Genomic DNA, 20,280 nt, shown 5'->3' with positions numbered 1-20,280 from the left:
CTTCTATACCTATTAATCTTAGGTGTGGTCTTCTCATTGTTTCCTGGATTACCTGAATGTTTTGGGTTAGGATATTTTTGCACCTTTCATTTTCTTTGATTATTGTGTCATTATTTCCTATGTAATCTTCTGCACCAAGATTCTCTATTCTACTTCTTGTATTCTGTTAGTGATGCTTGTATCTATGGCTCCTGATCCCTTTCCTAGGTTTTCTATCTCCAGAATTGTCTCCCTTTGTGATTTCTTCATTGTTTCTACTTCCATTTTTAAATCCTGAATATTTTTTTTTCAATTTCTTCACCTGTTTGTTTGTTTGTTTGTTTGGTAATTCTTTAAGGGATTTTTGTGTTTCCTCTTTAAGGGTTTCTACCTGTTTGCCTGTGCTCTCCTTATTTTTTAAAGGGAGTTATTTATGTCTTTCTTAAATTCCTGTATTAGCATCATGAGATGTGTTTTTTTTTAATTATTACGTATTTCCCTCAATGACATTTATGAGATGTGTTTTTAAATCAACACCTTGGTTTTCCAGTGTGTTAGAGTATCCAGGACTTCCTGTGGTGGGAGAACTGGGTGGTGAAGATGTCAAGTAGCCATTGTTTCTGTTGGTATGATTCTTGCATTTTCCTTTCGCCATCTGGGTATCTCTCGTGTTATATGGTCTTGATGTCTCTGGCTGGAGCTTGTTCCTCCTGTGTGTTTGTGAGCCTGTGTCAGCACTCCTGGGAGACCAGCTCTCTCCTGGTGGAACTTGTGTACAGATGGCTCTGGACCAGCCCAAGCTCTGGATGCAGATGGTGACTGGAAGGATACTATCCCAGCTGGTCCACTGTTCCTGTGTTCTGTGCACTCCTGGCCAGCCATGCTCTAGACAGTTATTGGAGAGGAAGTGGCTATCTCACCTCTGAGCACAGCAGTGAGAGCCCTCCTGGGAGAACAGCTCTCTCCTGGCTGGACATGTGTACAGAGGATTGTGGAACAGCCTCACCAACCAGGTGCAGATGGTGGACTGATGGGTAGCACTTTCTAAGCTCAGAGAACTATTAACTACAAACGTAAAGGACATAAATTTGGGAGAGAGACTAGGAGGACATTAGTGGGAGGTAACTATGAATTTATATGACTAAAATATATTGACTACATATATGAAAGAATAAGTTAAAACTATAAAATGTAAATTTTTGGAGAAGATAAATGCAATTTTAAAACAGATATAGTGAATTTACAACTTACATTACCTAAAATTTTGATAGAAATTGTATTTGGAATGTGTTTTAGGAAACATCTGACATTGTATTTGCTCTTGCACATAACAGTCTTAGCCTTACTCATTTTCAGCCACTCACAAATACCAAATCTTTCTTAACAATTCTAGTACATTTCTTCCATTGTAATTTTCACCATAAATTTCAAATAAAATCTTTAACATATGTGAAGAAAACTTAACTTGGAATTGAAAGAATGAAATCTAGCTCAGTCTCACATTATCTATAGCACTCTACTATAAACATGAGCAATAAAAATAATTCAACACATACAGAGAACATCCAGGCACCATGTTTACAGTTATTGCCCTGGCAGATTAACTTTTGGTCAAATTTTATGTGACAACATTGTTGTTATCCAGCACTGTATTGTCCACCATCAGTTGGTTTCCTATAGAATGTTTCATAATAATTTATTTTGCTAAGCTTCAGTAACTTCTATCATTCCCAATGTCCAAAAATTTACCACTGTGTAAGTTTTAAAGCTGTTGCCAGACAAACCTGAAATATATATATATATATATATATATATATATGTTTCGTATAGATTTCATTTAATATATATGATTATAAAATTATGTAGTAAATATAAATAACTAATTTGTTGCTCTCTGTGGAGAGAAAGCAGAGTGAATGTATTAATTAGAATATTCAAAACACACTTCAAAATAGAATTAAAAATAACTTCTAAGAATATCCATGAAAATACAATTTATTCTTTTCTTCTTGTCACATTTATATGTGCATTCTCTCTCTCTCTCTCTCTCTCTCTCTCTCTCTCTCTCTTTCTCTTTCTCTGTGTGTATGTGTGTTTGTGTATGTGTGTGTGTTTACGTCAGTGGGGAAGCATGCATGTGATTGTGTGTCAGGGAGTTAAGTACACATATTCCATTAAGTCTGTCGGGTCCTAAGGGTGATATCATAGGATACCCTGGCTGCTCTTCCATTCTGTGATTTAAAGCAGGTTCTCTCATTCAATCCAAGAGCAGGGAAGATAACTTCTCTAGCCATTTGTCTCAGAGATCCTCTTAGTCTTCCTTCTAAAATAGGCATCAGAGCCCACCCAGAATTACGCAGATTCTTGACATCTGAACTCTAGACCTTCCACTTGTGTAGCTATTTCTTTAACAGCTGAGTCAACTCCCCTCCCTCCCATAGTATGTTTAATATGTAGGATGATGGGCTCAAGAGAGGTTGAGAAAGGGACGTATGATCAATTATACTACTAAATTATTCAACATTTCTTACTTTATTAAACAAATAATAATTTCATATACTTAAATATCATGTAGTGTCTCTCAGTATCTATGATATTAGATTGGTCGAGAGTTCTTTGAAGTCTGAAGCTATCTAAATCTGTATCTACACAAGTTATTTATATTAAATTGTTCAGCCTTGTTAAGTAGTTTCATTCCTGTTGTGATTTTTTTTAAGATTAGCTCTATTGCCTAATATTTGTGCTGGTTAATTTTATGTCACCTTGAGACAGCTAGACTTATTAAAGAAGAGGAAATCTCTATTGAAAAGTTGTCTCCATAAGATTGGGTTATAGTGCATTGTCTTAATTAGTGTTAATTAGTGTTAAATAGAGGAGGATCCATTCCCTAGGGTTTGGTGGTCTTGGGTTCTATAGGGAAACCTGGAAGAAGCCGAAGAGGAAGGTAACCCGGTAGGAGGACGAGCAGTCTCAATTAACCTGGAACCCTGAGATCTAACAGACACTGGACCACCAACCAGGGAGCATACACCAGCTGATATGAAGCCCCCAACATATAAAGTAGAGGGTTGCCAGGACTGGGTTTAGTCACAGAGGATGTACCTAACCCTCAAGAGACTGGAGGCCCCAGGGAATTTAGAGGTCTGATGGGGTGGAGTTGGGGGTTGGGGACATTTTCATGAAAGCAGGGGGAAGGGGAGGAGGTATGGGATGTGGAACAGTTGGAGGGTGGACTGGGAGGTAAATATAATCTGGAGTTTGAAATAAATAAATTAATTTAAAAAATAACAATAATAATTTTAAATAGCTGAGCAAGCCACGAGGAAGAAGCACATAAGCATCCCCTTTCATGGCAATGCAACAGCTGTTTCTCCAAGTTCCTGTCCTGTTTCAGATTCTGTCCTGACTTCCCTCAGTGATGAGCAGTGCTGTGAAGGTATAAGGCAAATCAACCCTTTCCTCTACAATTTGCTTCAGGTCAAATGTTTCATCAGAGTATTCGTAACACTAAATAAGATGGAAATTGGCACCAAAAGAATAGAGTATTTCCATGACAGACTTGAACATATTGTTTTGGAGAGGATCATTGAAGGAATTTGAACCTTTGGGCTAAAAGAGCAGTGAGTGTTGAAATTTCAGGGAGCTACTCCATAATAACATGGAAGATAATAATGTTGCATAGTATAGACCATGAAAACCTCGTTTATGAAGTTTCAGAGGAACCAAAGAATCTACTCTCATATTTGTGTGGGGAATCTGTGGTCTGCTTAGCTGGGGTTGTGAATAATAAGAAACTAGAACTGACTCAGCAGAACTTAGTCTGAACAGGTGAGAGGGTGCGCCAGAGAACCAGACAGCTTCTGGGACAGGCAGAAGCACAGAGCCGCTGAGGCAGCACCCTTGGCGGGCCTCAGACAGCCGGTCACCATCCAGACCAGAGGACAGGTGTCTGCCTGGCTTGGGAGGTGGCCTCAGCCTCAGCAGCAGTGGTCACCATCTTGGTTCCCGGACTCCCTGGAACTTAGGAATTTAGTCTGCACAGGTGAGAGTCTGCACCACAGAAGCTGACAGCTTCTGGGAACTGCCAAAGCAACACAGCTTCTGAGAAAGGCACTGTTTTGGGCCTTCTTTTTCGGCCAGGAGGAGGTCCAAAAACAAGATATCTGTGCACCTTCCCTGTAAGAGAGCTTGCCAGCAGAGAGTGCTCAGAACACTGAAACTCAGAGGAGAGAATCTGTCTCCCAGGTCTGCTGATAGACGGTAACAGAATCACCAGAAGAACAATATCTAAACAGAGTCAACTATAACTACTAACTCCAGAGATTACCAGATGGCGAAAGATAAACGTAGGAATCTTACTAACAGGAACCAAGACCAATCACCATCATCAGAACCCAGCACTCCCACTTCGTCCAGTCCAGGACACCCCAACACACCCTAAAACCTAGACCTAGATTTAAAAGCATATCTCATGATGATGGTAGAGGACATCAAGAAGGACTTTAATAAATCACTTAAAGAAATACAGGAGAAGACTGCTAAAGAGTTACAAGTCCTTAAAGAAAAACAGGAAAACACAATCAAACAGGTAGAAGTCCTTACAGAAAAAGAGGAAAAAACATACAAACAGGTGATGGAAATGAACAAAATCATACTAGACCTAAAAAGGGAAGTAGACACAATAAAGAAAACTCAAAGTGAGGCAACACTGGAGATAGAAACCCTAGGAAAGAAATCTGGAACCATAGATGCCAGCATCAGCAACAGAATACAAGAGATGGAAGAGAGAATCTCAGGTGCAGAAGATTCCATAGAGAACATCGGCACAACAATCAAAGAAAATGAAAAATGCAAAAAGATCCTAACTCAAAATATCCAGGAAATCCAGGACACAATGAGAAGACCAAACCTACGGATAATAGGAGTGGATGAGAATGAAGATTTTCAACTCAAAGGACCAGCAAACATCTTCAACAAAATTATTGAAGAAAACTTCCCAAATCTAAAGAAAGAGATGCCTATGAACATACAAGAAGCCTACAGAACTCCAAATAGACTGGACCAGAAAAGAAATTCCTCCCGACACATAATAATCAGAACACCAAATGCACTAAATAAAGATAGAATACTAAAAGCAGTAAGGGAAAAAGGTCAAGTAACATATAAAGGCAAGCCTATCAGAATTACACCAGATTTTTCACCAAAGACTATAAAAGCCAGAAGAGCCTGGACAGATGTTATACAAACACTAAGAGAACACAAATTCCAGCCCAGGCTACTATACCCAGCCAAACTGTCAATTACCATAGATGGAGAAACCAAAGTATTCCACGACAAAACCAAATTCACACATTATCTCTCCACTAATCCAGCCCTTCAAAGGATAATAACAGAAAAAAGCCAATACAAGAACGGGAACAACGCCCTAGAAAAAACAGGAAGGTAATCCCTCAACAAACCTAAAAGAAGACAGCCACAAGAACAGAATGCCAACTCTAACAACAAAAATAAAAGGAAGCAACAATTACTTTTCCTTAATATCTATTAATATCAATGGACTCAATTCCCCAATAAAAAGACATAGACTAACAGACTGGCTACACAAACAGGACCCAACATTCTGCTGCTTACAGGAAACCCATCTCAGGGAAAAAGACAGACACTACCTCAGAATGAAAGGCTGGAAAACAATTTTCCAAGCAAATGGTATGAAGAAACAAGCAGGAGTAGCCATCCTAATATCTGATAAGATTGACTTCCAACCCAAAGTCATCAAAAAAGACAAGGAGGGGCACTTCGTTCTCATCAAAGATAAAATCCTCCATGAGGAACTCTCAATTCTGAATATCTATGCTCCAAATACAAGGGCAGCCACATTCAATAAAGAAACTTTAGTAAAGCTCAAAGCACACATTGCACCTCACACAATAATAGTGGGAGACTTCAACACACCACTTTACTAAAATGGACAGATCATGGAAACAGAAACTAAACAGGGACACACTGAAACTAACAGAAGTGATGAAACAAATGGATCTGACAGATATCTACAGAACATTTTATCCTAAAACAAAAGGATATACCTTCTTCTCAGCACCTCATGGTACCTTCTCCAAAATTGACCACATAATAGGTCACAAAAGAGGCCTCAACAGATTCAAAAATATTGAAATTGTCCCATGTATCCTATCAGATCACCATGCACTAAGGCTGATCTTCAATAACAAAAAAAATAATAGAAAGCCAACACTCACGTGGAAACTGAACAACACTCTTCTCAATGATACCTTGGTCAAGGAAGGAATAAAAAAAAAATTAAAGACTTTTTAGAGTTTAATGAAAATGAAGCCACAAAGTACCCAAATCTTTGGGACACAATGAAAGCATTTCTAAGAAGGAAACTCATAGCTCTGAGTGCCTCCAAGAAGAAACGGGAGACAGCACATACTAGCAGCTTGACAACACATCTAAAAGCTCTAGAAAAAAAGGAAGCAAATTCACCCAAGAGGAGTAGACGGCAGGAAATAATCAAACTCAGGGGTGAAATCAACCAAGTGGAAACAAGAAGAACTATTCAAAGAATTAACCAAACGAGGAGTTGGTTCTTTGAGAAAATCAACAAGATAGATAAACTCTTAGCTAGACTCACTAGAGGGCACAGGGACAAAATCCTAATTAAAAAATCAGAACTGAAAAGGGAGACATAACAACAGATCCTGAAGAAATCCAAAACACCATCAGATCCTTCTACAAAAGGCTATACTCAACAAAACTGGAAAACCTGGACGAAATGGACAAATTTCTGGACAGATACCAGGTACCAAAGTTGAATCAGGATCAAGTTGACCTTCTAAGCAGTCCCATATGCCCTAAAGAAATAGAAGCAGTTATAAATAGTCTCCCAGCCAAAAAAAGCCCAGGACCAGACGAGTTTAGTGCAGAGTTCTATCAGACCTTCAAAGAAGATCTAATTCCAGTTCTGCACAAACTTTTTCACAAGATAGAAGTAGAAGGTACTCTACCCAACTCATTTTATGAAGCCACTATTACTCTGATACCTAAACCACAGAAAGATCCAACAAAGATAGAGTACTTCAGACCAATTTCTCTTAGGAATATCAATGCAAATATCCTCAATAAAATTCTTGCTAACCGAATCCAAGAAAACATTAAAGCAATCATCCATCCTGACCAAGTAGGTTTTATTCCAGGGATGCAGGGATGGTTTAATATATGAAAATCCATCAATGTAATCCATTATATAAACAAACCCAAAGACAAAAACCACATGATCATCTCGTTAGATGCAGAAAAAGCATTTGACAAGATCCAACACCCATTCATGATAAAAGTTTTGGAAAGATCAGGAATTCAAGGCCCATACCTAAACATGATAAAAGCAATCTACAGCAAACCAGTAGCCAACATCAAAGTAAATGGAGAGAAGCTGGAAGCAATCCCACTAAAATCAGGGACTAGACAAGGCTGCCCACTTTCTCCCTACCTTTTCAACATAGTACTTGAAGTATTAGCCAGAGCAATTCGACAACAAAAGGAGATCAAGGGGATACAAATTGGAAAAGAGGAAGTCAAAATATCACTTTTTGCAGATGATATGATAGTATATATAAGTGACCCCAAAAATTCCACCACAGAACTCCTGAACCTGATAAACAGCTTCGGTGAAGTAGCTGGATATAAAATAAACTCAAACAAGTCAATGGCCTTTCTCTATACAAAGAATAAACAGGCTGAGAAAGAAATTAGGGAATCAACACCCTTCTCAATAGTCACAAATAATGTAAAATATCTCGGCGTGACTCTAACTAAGGAAGTGAAAGATCTGTATGATAAAAACTTCAAATCTCTGAAGAAAGAAATTAAAGAAGATCTCAGAAGATGGAAGGATCTCCCGTGCTCATGGATTGGCAGGATCAACATTGTAAAAATGGCTATCTTGCCAAAAGCAATCTACAGATTCAATGCAATCCCCATCAAAATTCCAACTCAATAATTCAACGAATTAGAAGGAGCAATTTGCAAATTCATCTAGAATAACAAAAAACCTAGGATAGCAAAAACTCTTCTCAAGGATAAAAGAACCTCTGGTGGAATCACCATGCCTGACCTAAAGCTTTACTACAGAGCATTTGTGATAAAAACTTCATGGTACTGGTATAGAGACAGACAAGTAGACCAATGGAATAGAATTAAAGACCCAGAAAAGAACCCACACACCTATGGTCACTTGATCTTCGACAAGGGAGCTAAAACCATCCAGTGGAAGAAAGACAGCATTTTCAACAATTGGTGCTGGCACAACTGGTTGTTATCATGTAGAAGAATGCGAATTGATCCATATTTATCTCCTTGTACTAAGGTCAAATCTAAGTGGATCAAGGAACTTCACTGAAAACCAGAGACACTGAAACTTATAGAGGAGAAAGTGGGGAAAAGCCTTGAAGATATGGGCACAGGGGAAAAATTCCTGAACAGAACAGCAATGGCTTGTGCTGTAAGATCGGGAATTGACAAATGGGACCTAATGAAACTCCAAAGTTTCTGCAAGGCAAAAGACAGCATCAATAAGACAAAAAGACCACCAACAGATTGGGAAAGGATCTTTACCTATCCTAAATCAGATAGGGGACTAATATCCAACATATATAAAGAACTCAAGAAGGTGGACTTCAGAAAATCAAATAACCCCATTAAAAAATGGGGCTCAGAACTGAACAAAGAATTCTCACCTGAGGAATACCGAATGGCAGAGAAGCACCTAAAAAATGTTCAACATCCTTAATCATCAGGGAAATGCAAATCAAAACAACCCTGAGATTCCACCTCACACCAGTCAGAATGGCTAAGATCAAAAATTCAGGTGACAGCAGATGCTGGCGTGGATGTGGAGAAAGAGGAACACTCCTCCATTGTTGGTGGGATTGCAGGCTTGTACAACCACTCTGGAAATCAGTCTGGCGGTTCCTCAGAAAATTGGACATAGTACTACCGGAGGATCCAGCAATACCTCTTCTGAGCATATATCCAGAAGATGCCCCAACTGGTAAGAAGGACACATGCTCCACTATGTTCATAGCAGCCTTATTTATAATAGCCAGAAGCTGGAAAGAACCCAGATGCCCCTCAACAGAGGAATGGATACAGAAAATGTGGTACATCTACACAATGGAGTACTAATCAGCTATTAAAAAGAATGAATTTTTGAAATTCCTAGCCAAATGGATGGACCTGGAGGGCATCATCCTGAGTGAGGTAACACATTCACAAAGGAACTCACACAATATGTACTCACTGATAAGTGGATATTAGCCCAAAACCTAGGATACCCAAGATATAAGATACAATTTCCTAAACACATGAAACTCAAGAAAAATGAAGACTGAAGTGTGGACACTATGCCCCTCCTTAGAAGTGGGAACAAAACACCCTTGGAAGGAGTTACAGAGACAAAGTTTGGAGCTGAGATGAAAGGATGGACCATGTAGAGACTGCCATATCCAGGGATCCACCCCATAATCAGCATCCAAACGCTGACACCATTGCATACACTAGCAAGATTTTATTGAAAGGACCCAGATGTACCTGTCTCTTGTGAGACTATGCTGGGGCCTAGCAAACACAGAAGTGGATGCTCACAGTCAGCTAATGGATGGATCACAGGGCTCCCAATGGAGGAGCTAGAGAAAGTACCCAAGGAGCTAAAGGGAACTGCAGCCCTATAGGTGGAACAACATTAAGAACTAACCAGTACCCAGGAGCTCTTGACTCTAGCTGCATATGTATCAAAAGATGGCCTAATTGGTCATCACTGGAAAGAGAGGCCCATTGGACACGCAAACTTTATATGCCCCAGTACAGGGGAACGCCAGGGCCAAAAACAGGGAGTGGGTGGGTAGGGGAGTGGGGGTGGGTGGGTATGGGGGACTTTTGGTATAGCATTGGAAATGTAAATGAGCTAAATACCTAATAAAAAATGGAAAAAAAAAGAGTTGCCTTGGTAATGGTGACTGTTCACAGGAGTAAAATTCTAACTAAGGTAGAAGTAGGTACCAAGCTCTAGTGTATTGCTTTGATAGACCTGGCCATACTTTTGTTTAGAAGAATGTAGATTTGGGGACTTTGGATTGGAAATCAGTCGAATGTTTAATAGGGCTCAATGGACTATCCAAGTAAGAATATGAAAAACTTTGTTACCAAGATTTATTTGAAATGTACAGATTTGGTTCAAGGGGGTTCTATGGAGAAGAATTTCAGTATGTGGTCTAGAGACTGTTTTATGGTACTTTGGTGAAGAATGTGGCTTCTTTCTGGCCTTATCTGAAGAGTCTACCTGTGCCTAAGGTAAAGAGATTTATATTAACTGTATTGACAATGGAAGTCTCAAAACTTCCTGGTATAAATTCTGTCCTGTGGTTACTAAAGTTCACTCTTATAAAGTCCATTTTAATGAAAAGGAGCAATCTGAGAAGAAAAAAATCTACAAATCTATGATTTAAGTATTAAAGAGGACCAGAAAGTAGACTGAAACTGAATGAACATCCCCTATGTTCTAGAAGATAACAGATTAAAGGAATAGGACTTTAGAGCAAAATTCTGCCCAGTTAGATTTAGATCCAGACTTGGTAATACACACCTTTAATATCAAGAGATAAAGCCAAACAGATCTTTGAGTTCAAGGCCAGCCTGGGACAAAGTAAATTCTAGGTAAATATAAGCTTTAGTGCAGGTTGGTGGGACATACCTTTAATACCTAGGAGACAGGCATGCACATTTCTGAATTCAGGGTCAATCTACACATCAAGATCCAGGGCAGCCAAGCTTAGGCAGTCAAGGAGTTGAGAAACAGAAAGCTAGTAGTGATAATGTAATAGAATAAGTGGGCCTGCCAACAGCAAAACTCATCAACTCCATCCTTATGGCTCTGACTTTATATGGAAAAAATAGAAGTGACTACTGGGACAATTTATGCTAGTTAGCTAGAGCTAAAAAATTAGATATAATTAAGAAGAGACCAGGATCACTGAGGTGAATTCTTCTGGTAAGTGTTTTCTGAGAACACAAAGAAGCTGTGTTCCAGAAATAGCCAAGGCTGTAGCTCATGCTACCACAATAGTTGATAATGTGTAAGAGTTACCTAGGTGGTACTGGTTTTGAAGTCATGAAGGTGTCAGGAACAACAGCTGAGGCTTGGTGCTTTGAGAGGCCATGGAAGGTTATTACTAAAGGTACAGCCTCAATTCCAGTTGACAACCTAGGACTAAAGGGGTCATGCAAAGGTTCTGAGGTTTGACACCATGAGGAGAACCTATGAGAAGCTATTGGTGAAGTCTAGTTGTAGTGGAAGACCCCAGTGTACTAGAGATTCCAGTACCATTGGATGATCACCAAGAACAGCAGCATCAGTGAAATGGATCAACCTGAGATTAGGGTATTACAGAGGGCAGTGCTGGAGAAGTGATGCTAGCCTTTTGGAGGAGCCCAGAAGATCATGTGTGGATCTCAGACATTGAAACAAGAAGCTCTAATATTGAGTTGCCTTGGAAACCCCAAGATGTTCTAGATGTCAGGTTATCTGCTGAGGAAAGCTTCTAATAGGGATTGGAACCAGCCCAGGAGAAAGAAGTTTGTTGCTGTCAGCAAAGATGAAAACAGAGTTAGAGATCTGAAGACAGCTTTGACATCAGTCATGGAGATGCAGAGTTTAGAGTTTGCCCAGCTGGTTTCCTATCTTGCTATGAGGATTACAGTTAAGAGACTGGGTGAATCTCAGAAAAGACCTTGGACTTTGAACATGGTTGAAACTGCTATAGCCTGTGGAAGTTGAACTAAATTTATTTTGCATGTCTAGGTATGGGTCCATAGACACATATGTTTGAACAAGAATTTGGGGACCAGGGCATGGTACTATTCAGAGGTATGGCCTATTGGATTAAATATGTCACTGTGGGAATGGGCTTTAATACCCTAGTTCTAGCTTCCTGGAAGTGGGTTTTCTCTCAGAGGCCTGCAGATGAAGATGTGGACTTCTCATTTCCTCTTAAATCTTGCTTGCTTAGATGCAGCTTTGCTTCTGCCTTGATGGTAATGAATTGAATCTCTGAACTTGTATGCCAGCCCCAATTAAGTGTTGTTTTTATAAGACTTACATTGGTCATTGTGTCTGTTCACAGCAGTAAAATTTTAATTAAGACAAGGACCAGATATGTATGTGATGTGAGACATCCTATTATATAGAACTATCTTCATATATTATACTTTCAAACTAATATAGAAAAATAGATAGATAGATAGATAGATAGATAGATAGATAGATAGATAGATACATACATACATATATACATACATACATATATACATACATAATAGGGAGATGATTGACAGAGAAATTGACAGAGACTATATTATAAATAGTTGTAAGATGATTAATTGATATGTAAATGATAGATAATGGATAGATGATAGATAGAGGGACAGAGAGTGATACATGACAGATAAATAGGCATACATATGCATATACATATATATGTATATTGACTATAGAGAAAAAGATGATGTATAGATGATAGATAATAGATTAAAAATAAATAGATTATAGGTAGTAGATAGATGATAGACATAGAGAAATAAATATTGATAGAAGAAAGATAGATAGGCTCAAACTTAGATAGATGACAGACAGAAAAATAAATATATTGGTAGATGATAGATAATAAACGTATATACATTTAGATAGATAGATAGATAGATAGATAGATAGATAGATAGATAGATAGATAGATAGATTAAAAAGTATATATTAGTTTGACAAGGTACTAAGATTCACTATGATATCTTCATACTTGTTTACATCATACTTTGATCATATTCCAGTTATTTGCCAAGGACCAGAATCTGCTTAGAGGGGAATTCCTGAGAGAAGAGGTGACTTAGAGTGGTGAATCAAAAGTCTAATCATGGACTATAAGCTAACTGCCTTTGTTTTGCTCTAGACAGATTTTCCTTGAGCTAGCTTTCTTTTATAATTCTAAAAATTCTATAGATAACACATCCCTTGCAGACAAAAAGCCCAGTCTTTTATTTGCATATCAATTCAATCATTACCCTCTAGATTTCTTTTTGATTACCACATGAATCTCTTTCCTGTAACCCTTTATTCTTAGAAAAAAAGCAGCAAGAATATTTTTTTTTAATATAACTAAAGAATTCAGAGATCTTCCTGCCTTTTATAAGCACAGATAATAAGCTAGATGGGAGGCACCCTGGTCAAAAATTACCATTCCTACCACTCCTGGGCCTGAACATAAGTTCTTCTTATCCCAGCCTGACCTTGAACTCAAGAATCTGCCTGCCTTTGTATCTTCTTGACTAGTTGGCTCAAAATGAGGCTACCTCGGTTCTTTTAGGCTTGTGAACCCCTTCATATAATTCATATTGCATCCTTATATTTTGCATAGTTGCAAAATTATACATTTTGAACTCATGTTTACAGAATTCTTTCCCACAGCCTTAAGGACTATCCTGAAAGTCTCAGTATTTACCAATTTGTTGAGACATAGAAAACCTTTGCTTCCCAGACTCATGCTTCTTCTAATTATCATGGCGTCATTAACCTTCGCTGGGAGAATAATTCCTGAAGAAGGAGCATATATGTGTGTGTGTGTGTGTGTGTGTGTGTGTGTGTGTGTGTGTGTGTGTGTCAATTCAGTCATATATGCATTAACAAACAAGCTTTAAGTCCACAGAAACAATTGACACCTGTGGAGGTCTACACCCTGCTGGCTCTGTTCTATCAGCAGGAACCATGTCATACCATACCTGCCATGACCAAGTTAGACTAGACACTGATCATAATATATACTTATTCTATCTCTGAAGTAGTACATATCTTCTTCCTAGCCCCACATTCTGTTTGTATTGTTCTTTTTCTCGTTTTATCTCTAATATGACAGGAAACAGTGAAATACTGGTTATTCTATGTTTGATTTATTTCATTTCACATCATGATCTTTCAGTCCACCCATTTTTCTTCAAGTAGTATGGCTTTATTCTTCTTAGGAGCTGAATAATATCCAGTGTATGTAAAGACCACACTTTCTCTATTTGATGGTAGCTAGGGTGAATTCATGGCTTCTTGGTTATTGTGAATTGAGCATCAGTTATGTAAAAATAATATGGCTTGTCAATATTTTTTTTGTAACATCCACATCAAGACATTTACTGAAACAGCTTAATATATAGTCACTTCTAGAACATCTAAATGGGAACATCATTGAAATCATTTAGATATTGTCTTAGGATTTTTTGGCTATGAATAGACATCATGACTAAGGCAACTCCTATAACAGATAACATTTAACTGGTGCTTGCTTACAATTTCAAAGGTTTAGGTCCATTATCATACTGTGGGAAGTATGGTAACACACAGGCAGACAGGGTATTGCAGGGGTGGAGAGTTTTACATCTTGATCACAAGGCAGTCAGGAGAAGACTGTCTTCCATAAGTAGCCAGGAGGAAGAGGCCTATTCAAATCTAATAGGATTGTTGTTGTCACCCGTTCCTATGTTGTAAGAAATGCATGATACAGTTTACGTTTTCCTTACACCAGAGTCTTTGGCTTCCTTAATTTTATACCATATTTGAATAACATGGCACAAATATGATGACATATGCCATCATTCTAACTTAAATAATTAATGAAGACTACCTCATCTGACAGAAAATTTTCTGGAATAAATAGAAAATGTTGACATTTAAAATACTTGTAAAATTGTGTGAGAGGAAAAAATATCTACCAGAGAATAATAATTTAAATAATAATTAATAATTCAAAGAGTTTTTCATAAGCTATTTTATGTAAGTAAATTCAACTGATGCTAATTTAATTGCTATTTGACTTTGGGTATAGTTTTAAATTTGTATAATGTATTTTCATTTACAAACTTATGGTAATATTAAACTCTATCATGTACATTCATTGATTTTTACCCATTATTAATCCCTCCTGTTTCTTTTATCCTTTAATAATAATATTGTTCCTTTCCCAAATTGTTCCATTATAATCATGATGTATGTATTTGTAAATAGATGTTTTATATGCATATATATTCTTAGGTATATAAATATATGTGCATAAATGTATATGTATAAATTTACAATTTTATTTGATTATCTTAACTTCCTTCTGGGAAAAGAAAGAGTATCTTTATGATATATTTAAGTCATACATATAATTTGGAGAATGTCAGTCAGTTTTCTGTTATGAATACCCAATTTCACAGTTTAATTTTTAAACTACTTGAAATTATTCTTTTATTAGATATTTTCTTCATTACATTTCAAATGCTATCCCAAAAGTCCCCTATATGCTCCCCCGGCCTGCTCCCCAACCCACCCATTCCTACTTCCTGGCCCTGGCATTCCCCTGTACTGGGGCATATAATCATCACAAGACCAAGGGCCTCTCCTCCCAATGATGGCCATCTAGGCCATCTTCTGCTACATGAGCTCTGGGAGTACAGGTTAGTTCATATACTACTTCAAATTCTTGTGAGTAGGTCTAAGTTTTATTAAGTTAACATCAGTTGGAACTGAATGTTAGATTTTCTTTGCAAATACTGTTATCATTGGGAAACAAATAGCATATTTGATTCAACTATAACAGGTTCCTCCATTGAACATGTATTTTAAGGACTATTCAAAGGGACATTTTTGACCTCCCTTTCTCTATGAGTGCATAATTAATATAGATTTTTGTGTATCCTGCCTGGTGTTTGAAATTAAAATTTGAGAGTTGAACTAACCATATATTTCATACAGTATAGGATATCAAAGTTGAACAGGAAGATACAATGGAATAGGGGAAGTTTATCTGGGTATAAGTGCTCAGATGTGAAGCTAGTGGCCACAGGATCTCTAAGTAGCTTCAACCATGAAGTTTATAAGTTGACCCGGCAAACTCCTGTTTGAAGCAAAACATAAGTGGCAGAATTTAGTAAGTTTGTTGTTGTTGTTGTTGTTGTTTACTTAATAGTAAAAGCAAGAATCACATAGCTAATGACAGAGAGTGGCTTGAAGCTTGAAGGAATAAGGCATCATTGAATCGAATGGATTATGCTTCTGTAGATTCTGGGAAATTGTTAACTAGTGAAAGGATTCAAGACTCACACCTTACATACTGTAGTGAATTTAGTATTTAAAAATAAAATAAAACAAAACAATAACTCCTTTTAAATTGGAAAACAAAATTCAAACACTGTGCTGAGAGACAACTGTTAATGCTGAAGTAGGTTCATCCGATTTTACAACATAATACATCGTATGGCGCTACAAAGATTAGAAATCAGCAATATAATAATTTCTGGACACCATAAGTTCGTATTAGTCAAGACCATATAAAACATGTCTCTAGATTTACTCATGGGTATGAGATGTACAAATGGATAATTATATGTTGAACTATACAATAAAATAAAATGCAGCACCTAGGATGAAGAAACTCTGAATGACTCAGAATGAGTATCAAAAGAGGAAGCATGTTATAAACACTGACAGAAGCCAGTAGTAATAAAAGGTGAAAGATAAATCAAATTTAGAAATCAAAATGATTTCATATGTTAACATATCTTGTATCCACTTTACAGATACTCAAATATCAGTTTCATGCTGTTACATTTGTATATTTTTGTATAATAAATATTTGTTCATAAAAATATATGTCAGAATATTCACAACAATGGTATCTGTCAAATTTACTAATCTCACTTGTCATAGATGAAGGGAATTAATTCAAAATGTGTCAATGACACAAGACAGAAAACATATCCACCTTTATCTTTCATTTCTATTTTTGTTAAATATAATTTAAAATTTTATATCTGATTTTATGAATATTGTTTGTTGTGAATGATGTTTCTTATCCTAAACTTAAAATTTCTAATTTTTCTGGAAGTATAGTTATTTTTTTAGCACTCATTTGTACATTCCACAATGGCACTATATTTTTATGTTAAAACTTAGGGAAAAATAAAAATTAAAATGTGAATTAATTTGTATCATCACGTGAGGATGTACGTGCCTATAACTTACAGAGCTCTTTTCAGAGAATTCAGAAACTTTAGAAGAATGCCTTGCTCTATGAAACTGGCCACGGAATCAGTCATGTCCTCAAGTTTTTTATCTTTCCATCTCTCTGTGCCACAGCTTCTGTACAGTACTCATACACTTGGAAGCTACACAGCAACTCTTAAATCATGAGCCAAAAACAATTCCTCCCTATTGAGATTTACTTTTGTTTCTTATTTTAGCATAGTGGTGAGAAACAAAGATATCTAAAACTATAGGACTTCTTTTATTTCCTTTTGTTCATGAGGGTCCCTCTGGATGAAAGTTTTGTTGCTTAATAGGAATTATCTAATAATCTCCTCTTTCTTGATCAAAATTTTTTCCTATTTTTTCCTGAGAAGGCTATTAGCATCTTGCTATCTTGACAGCAATCTCTGGTAAATGACAACAACAACAACAAAAAAAAAACTCTTCATGTGTCTTCCACTAATAATCTGTATTTACAAATTGTTAGCAATCCCCTTTCTCCTATTTTGATGCACGGAGCAAAAGGTTCAGTATGTTTTATTCTACTTCATGTTTTGTTTGCTTCCAAAAAAAAGATGCCAGTCACTGATGAACATACTGGTAGGCACCTGTGGTTTTTCAGGTAAACATTATTAACTTGAAAATGCTTCCACAGTACGCCAACAGACAGGGGAAGTCCTTGACCTATTAACTGCAGCTATGGGATTCCTCAGATAATGTATTCCACCGGTTGCAGCTCCAGGTAAATTCAAGAGACTAATTTGGTTCCTCTTCAAATTGCATTCAATCAATGGCTCAGTCCATTTGGAAAATCAATATCCACAACTATCATCTTTGAAGAAGCACATTATTCAGCAAAACCTAATTATCATAAATACTCCCTCTATTATTACAGCTCTCCACTATTGTGTTAAAAACATGAAATAAGATAGTCTTGACATTTTTAGTAAGTGAATCTGTAACAGCAACAGGAAATTAGATTTCTGTAGTACAATATACCGTTACAATTTTTTTTTTTTTTTTTTGCATTGTGATTCTTTTTCGAGTTTGGAGATTTGCCTATTCAAAATTAATCTGGAGCTATACTAATCATCACCTCATTCAACTTTGTGAATTCATAAAAAATAATGGAAGAAGTGCTAAAAACCAGCTTCCCATTCTCAAAGCCTGTCTGGAAACAGCTACAAATTAAAAACTAATTTGGAGCCAAACTACACATGCAGCCATATATAAGATTAATATACCTGAAAGAGCAAGAATTTTGCATCCAAAATCTAAACTAGTAAACAGAATTTGTATGAAATAAAAATAATCAATTACTGTAGTTATTAGAAATACCATCCAAATGTATTTTCCATCTGTGAATACTTCTACAGACTCCATTAACTATGATATTGCTGATTCCAGAAACCATGCACCAGGTAGATACAAGCCCAAGCTTTTATGAAGCACATAGGTGTTATTTTCTGACAATAAATAGTAATCAAAATTCTCAGTGAGATAAATAAATTGATTCTGAATTGAGGACATTTTCTGTCATTGCACTGGAGACTAGTAGCACATAAAACCCTGGATATTTAAAATATACACTGCCTGAATTAATATTAAGGAAATCAAAATGGTTTACAGAAAGTTCAATTTGAGGTTGTTTTAAAAATGAAAAGCAAGAAAAACATGCAAAATTATTTTTTAAAGAAGGAATATTTATTTTGGCTCATAGTTTCTAAGGGTTTGGTTCATAGCATCCGTGATAACATGCAAAGTTATAAATATGATATTTACCAATAAATTCAGTAGTTAGAATTAAGTTGATATGGAAGAACACTGGCATATGCGTAATTTCAATTCAATCAATTTATAATAAGTATTTAGTGAGAACTGATTTCCTGAAGCCTATACTAATCTGCTGTGTCAGCCTCCCTAATTCTGGATCAGAGTCATATGCCGTCATTTCATGTTCTATTATTGTTTTTATAACTTCTCCATTTTGTAAATTTTGTTCTCATGAATGGGGTCACAGGGTTTTTTTTTTGCTAAAATACTAATTTGGAAATAAAAATTCAACCAAGAAAATGAATTTATCCTGTTACCACAGACTTTAGACATGGTAGTTTGATATTCTTTCATTATAATTATAATTCACTGCTGTTATTTTATTTCAGTGTCATCATTATTGGTTTTGTGTATGCATGCGTCTATTTATGAGGGCACACATGTGTTATGTTGTATATGTGGAAATCAGAGGAAGGTGCTGTGGAGTTGCGTTTCTATTTTACTTTCCTGTAAGTTCCAAAGATCAACCTCAGTTTCTCAGGCTTGGAAGGAAGCAATTTTACTCACTGAGCCAGACATCCATGGTATTTAAAACTAAATTGCAAAGAACAATGTATTGCAAACTGTCAATTTGCTTACCAGGGGCTATTGTCAGGAATCTGCAGGGCTCTGACCTGGCTGAAGAATCCAAAGAATTGTAGTTTTCTCAGGGTTCTGCCTGAGCAAGGTGGGCTGTTGGGCCTCTTTTTTGTCTACCCCAGAATCAGTGTCAGGCAGGAATATGCAGCAGGCAGCTGGGAGCCAAGGTCAGGGCCACTGAGCAGTTGTGCTAGGCTCCAGCAAACAGTTGGTTGAGTCAGGTCAAGGTCTAGCAGTGAAAGCTTTGGGAAAATGTCTTCCCTGGAGTTTTACAGCTAGATAAGTCAGGCACCCTCAGATACTCTTTGGTGAAATAACACATGTGTTTTATTCCTTGTGGATAGGACCTTAAAAACATTGGGGAATGGGCTGGGATCTAGAGGAAGATGCTTTCTATTGGCTCTGTTGAGATGTTAGGGGTGCCTCATCTGCTTGTAGGACTTTGAGTATCATTGCCCCTATGTGACTGATTGTCACAGTCCTCTCAATGGGGTGTAATCTTCACATATTACAGGGAAGGAACCTGATTGGGAGTAGATTTAGAAGCCCATCATTCTCAATTATGGAAAGTGTCTAGTTTCCTGAATCCTCTAAACCTACCTTCCTTTCTTTTCTTTCTTTCTTTCTTTCTTTCTTTCTTTCTTTCTTTCTTTCTTTCTTTCTTTCTTTCTTTCTTTCTTTCTTTCTTTCTTTCTTTCTCTTTCTTTCTTTCTTTCTTTCTTTCTGCCTCTCTCTATCTCTCTCTCTCTCTCTCTCTTTTAGTGATCAATCTCTAACTA

At 36.9% G+C, this 20,280-nt stretch overlaps 1 non-coding gene across 1 annotated transcript; it reads left to right on the top strand.

Annotated features, from left to right (window-relative positions):
* Positions 1-19,698: 19,698 nt before the first annotated feature.
* Positions 19,699-19,813, top strand: Mir6379 (microRNA 6379). Its single transcript, NR_105800.1, has one exon. It is a non-coding gene; the product is annotated as a microRNA 6379 (primary transcript).
* Positions 19,814-20,280: the final 467 nt, after the last annotated feature.

The sequence above is a fragment of the Mus musculus genome, chromosome 3 (genome assembly GCF_000001635.26).
Source record: "Mus musculus strain C57BL/6J chromosome 3, GRCm38.p6 C57BL/6J".
NCBI classification, from domain to species: domain Eukaryota; kingdom Metazoa; phylum Chordata; class Mammalia; order Rodentia; family Muridae; genus Mus; species Mus musculus.
Note: the sequence above shows the minus strand (reverse complement) of the source record. Positions and strands in the feature narration are given on the sequence as shown.